The 8,902-nt window shown below is 45.1% G+C and overlaps 1 protein-coding gene across 1 annotated transcript in view; it reads left to right on the forward strand.

The window, feature by feature from the left end:
• GRAMD1B (GRAM domain containing 1B) overlaps positions 1-8,902 on the forward strand; it is a 209,355-nt gene that overhangs the window by 31,607 nt on the left and 168,846 nt on the right. The window lies entirely within an intron of this gene.

Below are 8,902 nucleotides of genomic sequence, written 5' to 3' on the forward strand. Positions count from 1 at the left end.
AACATTGAGAAGAGATGGACTGAGATATCTTCAGCACGTGCCGGTGGCTTCACAGAAGCCTTGTGGATTTGGTGGTTGGTCTTGTATGACTTCCGCTGTTGGTTATTTCTGGGATGTGTCCAATATAGTTGACCAAGAAAACCAGTTTATGTCTGGTTAAGAAGTCACACCGAAAATATAAAAAGAGCAGTTAAGCATCAAAATTCTGTGAAACAGGGGAAATTAAATTTAAGAGGCAGTTTTGAATTATCTAGGCTGCTCTTCCTTGGCATGTAGCTTAGAGAAGCTGTGGATTCTGCCCCTGGATCGTGTGTTCCTGAACCCCTGTTACCATGCTTGTTAAAATTTTAGCTGCACTTGTGAAACTTTATAATTGGCAGATCAGCCTTGAGTCCTGCGGGGCTCAGGCCAACCAATTTCTATTCCATTCTGGTATCATACCATGCAGCTGAACAAGCATTCATTAGTATGTATTCATTATATTCCATTTGTTTTCCAGAAGTCACTTTTAGGTTGTGTGACATCTCAAATATAACACAGAAATTAGCAGTTAGGGAAACACTGAGGAAATGCAATAAACTGTTGTGTGAATGAAGCCTAAGGCAGGTTATGAAGCTGGGTTTGCTCTACAAGTTTTGACTTTACCCTACAAAACCTCACATCATTGCTGCTGCTAACCTGCTCTTCGCCCATCCCAGAGTGGGTTACAACAAGTAAAACACAATATTAAAAACAGTTTAAACAACCTGCCACACCTGTACTTTATCTCTTTGTTCTGATTGTGTCAGACTGAAATAGCACCCCATCAATTCCAAAAACTCTCAATAAATTTGATTCCAGAGTTGCTCCAGCAAAAGATGTAGCGGTATGTACGTGTCATATTGGGTGGAATCATGACAAATACAGCCCCAAGTAGCTTGTGGAGGCAGGATGTCTGTGTGAGCAAACATTTTTATTGGGGGGGGGGAATGATGGGTGCAGCTTCTGGGATTTATTTTTTTTAAGGTACCACACATCTTCATTGCTAAACCTCATGAGAAAAAGGTTCTATAAGGGGACACTCAATGTGCATCTTCCTGTGACATGTTGACAAATAGGGTCTGCTTCTTAAGAGTGGAGAAGTAGGAAGGTAAGTGAGTGGAGGTAGGAGGTGGATTAATTTTTGAGTCCAGCTGATACATTATGGGGGAGAGTGGCAAGAAGATAAGATATGTCATTGGAAAAAACTGAAATGTAGAAACACATTGTTGAAATTATCTGCACTTATAAAGACTTAAGAAAAATAAAAATAAAAATCTCATCTTCCATCTTCTCTTGGTGAGTGCTTGGTTTCAAGAAGGCTAAGGTTGCTTAGGATAATCCCAGGGGAAAAAATCATTTTCATTTCATGGTGGTATTCTGTATTCATAGACACTAATTCTTTCTATGAAACAGATAAGGACGCAATGATACTGTCCATGCTGAACCCCCCACAACCTATAAAGCTAGGTGTCACACATTTGGGGGAGACCCCCCTAAACCCTAGAAATTAATAAATAGTAGGAGTTTGAGTACTTGGAGTATTGAAGGGAAGATTGCAGGCCAGTGGAAAAAATACAGACTAAGCAGCTTCTTTTCCCAGACAGGGCTTGGGATTCAGGCATTAACAGACAAAAGGTGTTGATGGCCCAACTGAGAGGAATTATTCGGCCTGGGAAGACAGAGGTTGCCATAGTGATGGGTGTGTATGTTTGAGGTAATAGGAAAAGAGATTCTTCAGAGCAAGGTGAACTGGGAAGAAGGGGAGAACAAAAGGGAGAGATGCATCTTGAGCAGGTGTCGGCAAAATTATTTAGCCACGGACTAGTCCTCCTCCCCACCCCCCAGCCCCAGCCGCTGCGCTTACCTTCCCAGGGGCTGCTGCCACCACCACCGCCACCGCTTCTTGTCATGCATAGGCAAAGGGAGCTCATCCACTCTGCTCTCTGGCCCACATGAGCACCAGGGCGGTGGTGGCGGCAGTGGAGGGAAGATGAGTGGCGCAAAAGGGCTGGCTCCGGAGAGGGGCTGCTTAAAATGACGCTCAGTCAGCTCAGCCCAGACCCCTTCCTCCTCTAGGCAGGGCGGGGAGAAGCCAGGAGGAGGGAGGGAGAAGGCGCCACCATGGTGTGTGTGAGGGAGAAGGGGGGAAATGGAACGGCGCAGGGGGGAAATGGTGCAGCCTGAACGAACAGAATCCCCATGCTGATCCACGGACAGTCTGCCAGCTAGATTCTGAAGGCCATTGGGCCTGATCCGGCTCACTGGCCTTAGTTTGCTGACCCCTGATCTTGAGCAGGTTGGCTGGGAGAAATGCTCTTTACTCCGGTGCTGCACTGTTGTGGGGAACATGTTCTCTTGTGACGGCCATGCCGTAAGACCTGGACTCCCTCCATGTAGACTGAAGGTATAAATATGTGAATAAATCATATTTTTTAAAGCTATGACCCTCTCTGCTGCGTCTTCAGTTCTTCAAAGGAGCACAAACCATGGGTGGGCGCCTGGAAGCCCCTGGCATCTTTCTACCATTTGGCAAAGAGTTGGGGGTGGCAGCCAACTTCTGTAACACTAGGTTTCACCAGACCAGATCATGGAACAATGAAATGACCAATATTACACAGGGGAAAGAGCTAAATCTGAAATTGCAGTTTTCAGTTCTGTGAAGCCATATATTTTTAATGTTGTGAAACATGACTCTAAGTCAGGGGTGGGCAACCTAAGGTCCGTGGGCCAGATGCGGCCCAATCGCCTTCTCAATCTGGCCCACGGACGGTCTGGGAATCAGCGTGGTTTTTACATGAGTAGAATGTGTCCTTTTATTTAAAATGCATCTCTGGGTTATTTGTGGGGCATAGGAATTCATTTTTTCCTTTTCCCTTTTTTTCAAAATATAGTCCAGCCCAGTGGCGTAGCGTGGGTTGTCAGCACCCGGGGCTAGGCAAGTAATTTGCACCCCCTAACCCGTGGATTTGCGCCCCCTAACCCTAACCCCCAGATGTTGCGCCCTGTGCAGCCAGGCCCCCCTGCACCCCCCACGCTACGCCACTGGTCCAGCCCACCATATGGTCTGAGGGATGGTGGACCGGCCCATGGCTGAAAAAGGTTGCTGACCCCTGCTCTAAGTGGTGAAACTTGAATATAAATGCCTCCTAATAAACCTTATTTGACAACACCACCTCCCCTATCCCCCCCCCCATTTGCTGAGGAATGAGAACCAGCAGTGTAACAACTTGACTACAGCTCTTTTTGACAAATATAGGACTTGCTTAAATTGGGGGACTCTTTATTCCAGAGACTTGTTTCTTCTAGCTCCCTCTTGACACCAATGAGGGCTGTGATTGATCAGTCAGCCCGGAAATCAAACTCTAGCTAGGCACGTGCAGCTTATAAATGACAGAGACAGAGCGCTGAAATAAGCATTCCTCCAGGATCTAGCCTCAGAATAGATTTGTGTGTTTTTTTCCTGTCAAAGAAATGGGTTGATGGATTATATTTTCACAGAACCTTCATTTGAAAAGGTACTGTCAGAAGCTGGTGGCTGGCTGTTTAGTTTTCCATAAACATATGAATGTCTAGGCAGGCAGGCATGCATGTATGCCTCTGAGTTCTGCTTGCTCGTACGGATGCATGGGTTGGTTTGGCTCTCGAGAAAGCTTTATAGAGGCCCTAAGAGCTAGCAAGAATCTCTGGCACAACTGGATGAGCAGGTGAGCTAGGTGATCCAATAGGTGACATGCCCCCTGGGCTCCTATTATAAAGGAAAGGGGCAAGCAGTTTTAGCATGGCAAGTGGGATGCAAATGAGAACTCTGCCTTGGGGGCTGGGGCTGGACTGCCTGTTTGTGCTGGTGCTGGTATCTCTGTGTCTTGGAGGAGGTGACAGTGATGGCTTGAAAGCAGATAGGGCACTGAATGCCTCCTGAGCAGGCAGGGACTTGTGAGCAGAGGCTGGCAAGGGCAGAAATTGAACCCGGTGACAGCAGGGTACAGTGGCATGAAGCATGGGATGGGGCTCACATCTTTATCACCATCTTATCATGAAGCTCACATGACTTGTGTTTGCAATACCCGGGGAATGAAATGAGCCTTACAGCTTTGGAAAGAGTAACCGACAATGAGAAAACTCTTCCTCCTAAGTCAGTGTATGTTCACATTGGAACGAATCTTAAGGGAACTGCGATCTCTGAAATAAGGCACTTTATTTGTGCTCTGTGCTCTTTAAAAGAAGGGCCACCTGTTTGAACGGTTTGGTGGCCCTGTTGCATGTGTAGATTTCCTTGCAGGCCTGAGGTCTTCCGAATTTTCTTCCGGTTCCCCCTTTTGCTGCTGCTGCTGCTGCTGCCGCTGCTAGAACTACTGCAGTACAGTAGTTGCTGCTGCTCGGAGTCTCCTCTTGTGCCTCTTGAAACGCCGCAGTGAGCTGTGAACTGCTGCAGTTTCCAGACAGATTAGGGACAGTTTTATTAATGTGAACGGCAGAGTTTTAGCTGCAGAGTTTATACAGCCTGGTTTGGTCTCTCTCTTCCTGTTGCTTTGACATCAAGAGCTTGGGTCGAGGGGTAGGAAAGGGTGGGTGTGAGAAGGCCACCAGAAGATTTTTACCTGTACCTATTACTTTCTTTTCTTTTCTTTTTTAAGAAGAGCCTCCAACAATCTGGTGATTTCCTTATGTCACCCACCCGGTTCTCTCTCCCCGCACTCCCCTCGCCTGCAGATAGTATTTGCTATCTGTGCGTCTCCCCCCTTTGGTTATTCCCTGTAGCTTCTCCTCCAAGGGGATGGGATGAATCCAATGCTGTGCTTTAGAGGCTTCCCAGATGAAGACAGCCACAGAAGACTGCCTATGCTTTCGGCTGTTAATTTAACCCCGTAAGTGCTGAGCTATTTGCTTTTGGGGAGGGGGGAAGCCTTTCATGAAATGCAGGTGCTGAGCTTTAGAGGTATAGATGGGGTGTTGTGGGACTCTGGTTAGCACTGCCTTTCGTTATCACAAAAGATGCAAGACTGTGCAGAAGTTGAACTTTGATGCGGATTGGGTCCTGTCTTTGAGCATGTGCCATTTGGGATGTCATCCTCAAGTTTGTTGAATGTGTGTGTGTGGCAGTCAAGGGCCTATTAGGAAATACACATTTCTGTGTATTCCGTTCATTTCTGGTGAATCTGGACTAGGGAGTTTAACATGGTTGTACTACAAGTTGTTCTTTCAAAAGTGATGTTCCGGTATGTTGGCACTATTGATAGTGTCTGTGCCATGAAGCAGTATTGACAAACCAGCTAGATGTTTGAATAGCAACCTAGCTGGGAAATCTGTGACATAGGAATGACGGATTTAGGGCTTCACTAGAAATTTAGAAAAGAAAGTCTTTTTTGAACATTTGTTGCGTGGGAGGTGGTGAAATGAAATTCTCTTGAAAAATAATGGTGTCAAAAAAGATATTCTGAAATTTTTGAAATGGCATTGCTGCTTATCTTACTTAACCTTAGAAAAGGGACTGACTTTGGTAATATGGTGCCCTGAGCCAAGACAAAATTTGGTGCCCCCTCCCAAATATTTCTCATTTTCACCGCAAAAATCCTTTTGGTACAGATGCTTTTGGGTGGATCTTTTCTGCAGGTACCCATATAAATATAGGATTACTACTACTATTACAACTATGCTATGATCATCATTATTATTTTGCACCCCCTCAGCAAACTTTTTCAGCAGGGGGCTGGTCCACTGTCCCTCAGACCTTGTGGGGGGCCAGGCTATTTTTTTGGGGGGGGAATGAACGAATTCCTATGCCCCACAAAGAACCCAGAGATGCATTTTAAATAAAAGGACACATTCTACTCATGTTAAAACACGCTGATTCCCGGACCATCCACGGGCTGGATTTAGAAGGCAATTGTGCCGGATCTGGCCCCTGGGCCTTAGTTTGCCTACCCATGACTTAGAAGGTAGTCAGAGGGTTTCTACTTGTTTCTTTTACTCTGAAGGAAGCAGCCTCACATCACTCCCAAGACATTCTGGAAAGTGTGGTTGGTGGGAATCAGCACAAAGCTGTCTCCATCACTTCTCACCAGCCACACTTCCTGGCAAAACACAGAAAGGTAAATGAAAAACCACTCCCAACCTATTTGGGCAGTTCCTCTCCTACCGCTGTCAATAAAGCAGCAGGAAATTGACCTCCCCTCCATTTTTTGCAGGGAGATAACAAGGGGATGCATTTGGGAACAGCCTTTGATGAGATAGCATGGCTCTGTTGGTTGTAGACCTTCAGGTTGACTGGATTTGATTTGTTTACCCTGGGCTCAGCAACATTTCCAGGAATAGGCCTGGAAGCTGGGCCTGAAGCTGTTGGTGAAGTTTGGGTCTTGTGAGAAATCTTGTGTTTGACGATGTTTGCTACGATTTAAGGAAACCGTCATCCAGTTGTTTAAATCAGTGCCATCTTTCTGTATAAACTGTTGCCAAACATTAGTTTCCCCTGCAATAGTATTGTGGAAATATGATCAGGTTTATGCTAATAGAAAGAGGAGGTGCAGAATCGAAATTCTCAACCAAAGAAACCTGTGTTGTTGTTTTTCTTTTAGGTGTAGCTCCACCTTCAGCAGTGAATTTACCCATTCAGTTAAGAGGCTTTCTGGATTATTAGTTCATAGTGCGACAGATGCACAGTTATTGCTCTCTCTGTGCCTGGGACCAAGATGTCTTCTTCCATTAATGCAGGGGTCAGCAAACTTTTTCAGCAGGGGGCCGGTCCACTGTCCCTCAGACCTTGTGGGGGGCCAGACTATATATATATATTTTTTGGGGGGGGGGATGAATTCTTATGCCCCACAAATAACCCAGAGATTCATTTTAAATAAAATTACACATTCTACTCATGTAAAAACACTGTGATTCCCACACCGTCCGCGGGCCAGATTCATAAGGCGATTGGGCCGGATTCGGCCCCTGGGCCTTAGTTTGCCTACCCATGCATTAATGTATCAATTTAGGTGAGTTTGCATTTCATAGGCCTGTACAACTTTGACCTGCCATGCTAGATAAAGTCTACCAACCATGCATTGCAGCCTGCCAGGTGTTTGGTGATTCCCCCTCTCTGATTTTGCAGTTCTGGGCCATCAGCCAAAACAGGAAGTATGCAGAGGCCCTGGCAGGCCAGGATACAGTATACAACTGATGGACTGCATCTGGGGGTAGATCTGCAATCAGGGAAAGACAGCCCTTACTCGCTCAACCTACAGCTATGGCACAGTACTGGTGCAGGAACTGAAGCTGAAAATAAAAGTATTCCTATTTTTTAACAGTTGCTTGCCTGTTTTATGGCAGCTGGGCCAATCTTCAGACTTCAGCTGGGCTGCCCTTCTCCCTCAGGATGAACTGCAGAAGGAAATTCTCTGGACCAGAGGTTCCTAAAACGTGGTCCGTGTGAACCACCAGTGAGTGGTCTGCAAGCTTCATCATGCTCCGTGGCATTTCTGTGTTAAATAGTCATACTGATTTTAATTGTATTTTATTGCTTCTTTTTTCTGATATTGCATTTAATTGTATTACAATCAAATACATAGGAAATAAAAGAAGCAATAAAATAAAAATCCAATTAGAAACCACACAGCACATTACAGTTGGTACGGAAGGCAGGAAAAAAATAATTAAGTGGTTCACCAAAACCTTCATCAATTTTCAAGTTTGTTTGGGAGCAACAGCTCTCAATTTCACCTTAAGACTTGTCAGTCTCAGATTTAGTGCAAGTCTCCACTTTGCAAGTTGGCTGTTTCGCTCATGTTTAGGAGCATGAATGACATCATTCAACCTTAGCTCGTTCTCTCTCTCTCACTCACTCACTCACACACATGCAGAAAACAGTTATTTTCTTCACCCCTCTACACATGGGGTGAATAAAATACTTGTTGCATTTGAAGCAGAACTTGCTAGACTATCCCACAAAGGTAAAACTCTGGGCTGCAACATGCTTTGCGTTGAGGATCTGTTTAAAGTTCTGGTTTCTTCATCTTTAGATTCATTCAAGTTTTTCCAAGTATCCTTCAAATGATATCACCATCTTGTGCCAAGATTTTTGTGGGGGGGGGCAGGACTTTTGTTAGGGGCACAGAACCGATGTGATTTGGCAGTTAGTTAAGTATTTCTGTTGTTTTGCTTGATTGGGGGGCAGTTGCCCCCTGCCCCCCCCCGGCTATGCCCATGGCATCATGAATTCAAACTGGTTATAGTAAAAATAAGATGATATGCAAACGTGTCTCTTTGATATTATCTTGGTGAAATGTTTAGCAGTGTGTCAGGTCGAAATCTAAACTTGTTTTATGGTTGGATTGTTATGTTGTGGTTTGGCATTTTGGAAAATCGGTAACCAGGCGGAAAGTAGAAACCCAATGTGGAAGCACCAGTGAATATTTGAATGGAATAATGAAACAATGGGTGGCGGGAATGTTGACACGGCAGGTTTTTTGTTTAAATTGTTGTTGCATTTTGGCATTTGAAATGTTGATGATGTAGGATGTGCAACTGTGGCTGCTGTGGTAACATTTCAGCAGATGACTGGGTCTGCTACTAAAGGGATGCATTCTCCAGAGATCAGTATCTTTCGGATGCAGCTGAAGCATGTAAATTAAGATGAAGGTGATAAAAGAGAGCCTTATTTGCTGCTGTGGCAAATATGCTGTCCCTCACAAATCACTGCCCTAGGTTGCCATCTAGCTGTGCCTAGTAGCTAGAGCCACACTGGATGAGTGCCACTGCTTCAATGTACCAAGCTGAGCATTTCTTTGACTTCCTTTAAACTTTAACTTATGTCCTCCTGTTTGTGCCTGATTTGTTTTCAGACCTGATGATATTATAGGCAGAGAAGAGGAGTTGCAGGAATTTGGCATTTTCCTTC

The sequence above is a fragment of the Podarcis liolepis genome, assembly GCF_965112155.1.
Source record: "Podarcis liolepis genome assembly, chromosome: 16".
Classification (NCBI taxonomy): Eukaryota; Metazoa; Chordata; class Lepidosauria; order Squamata; family Lacertidae; genus Podarcis; species Podarcis liolepis.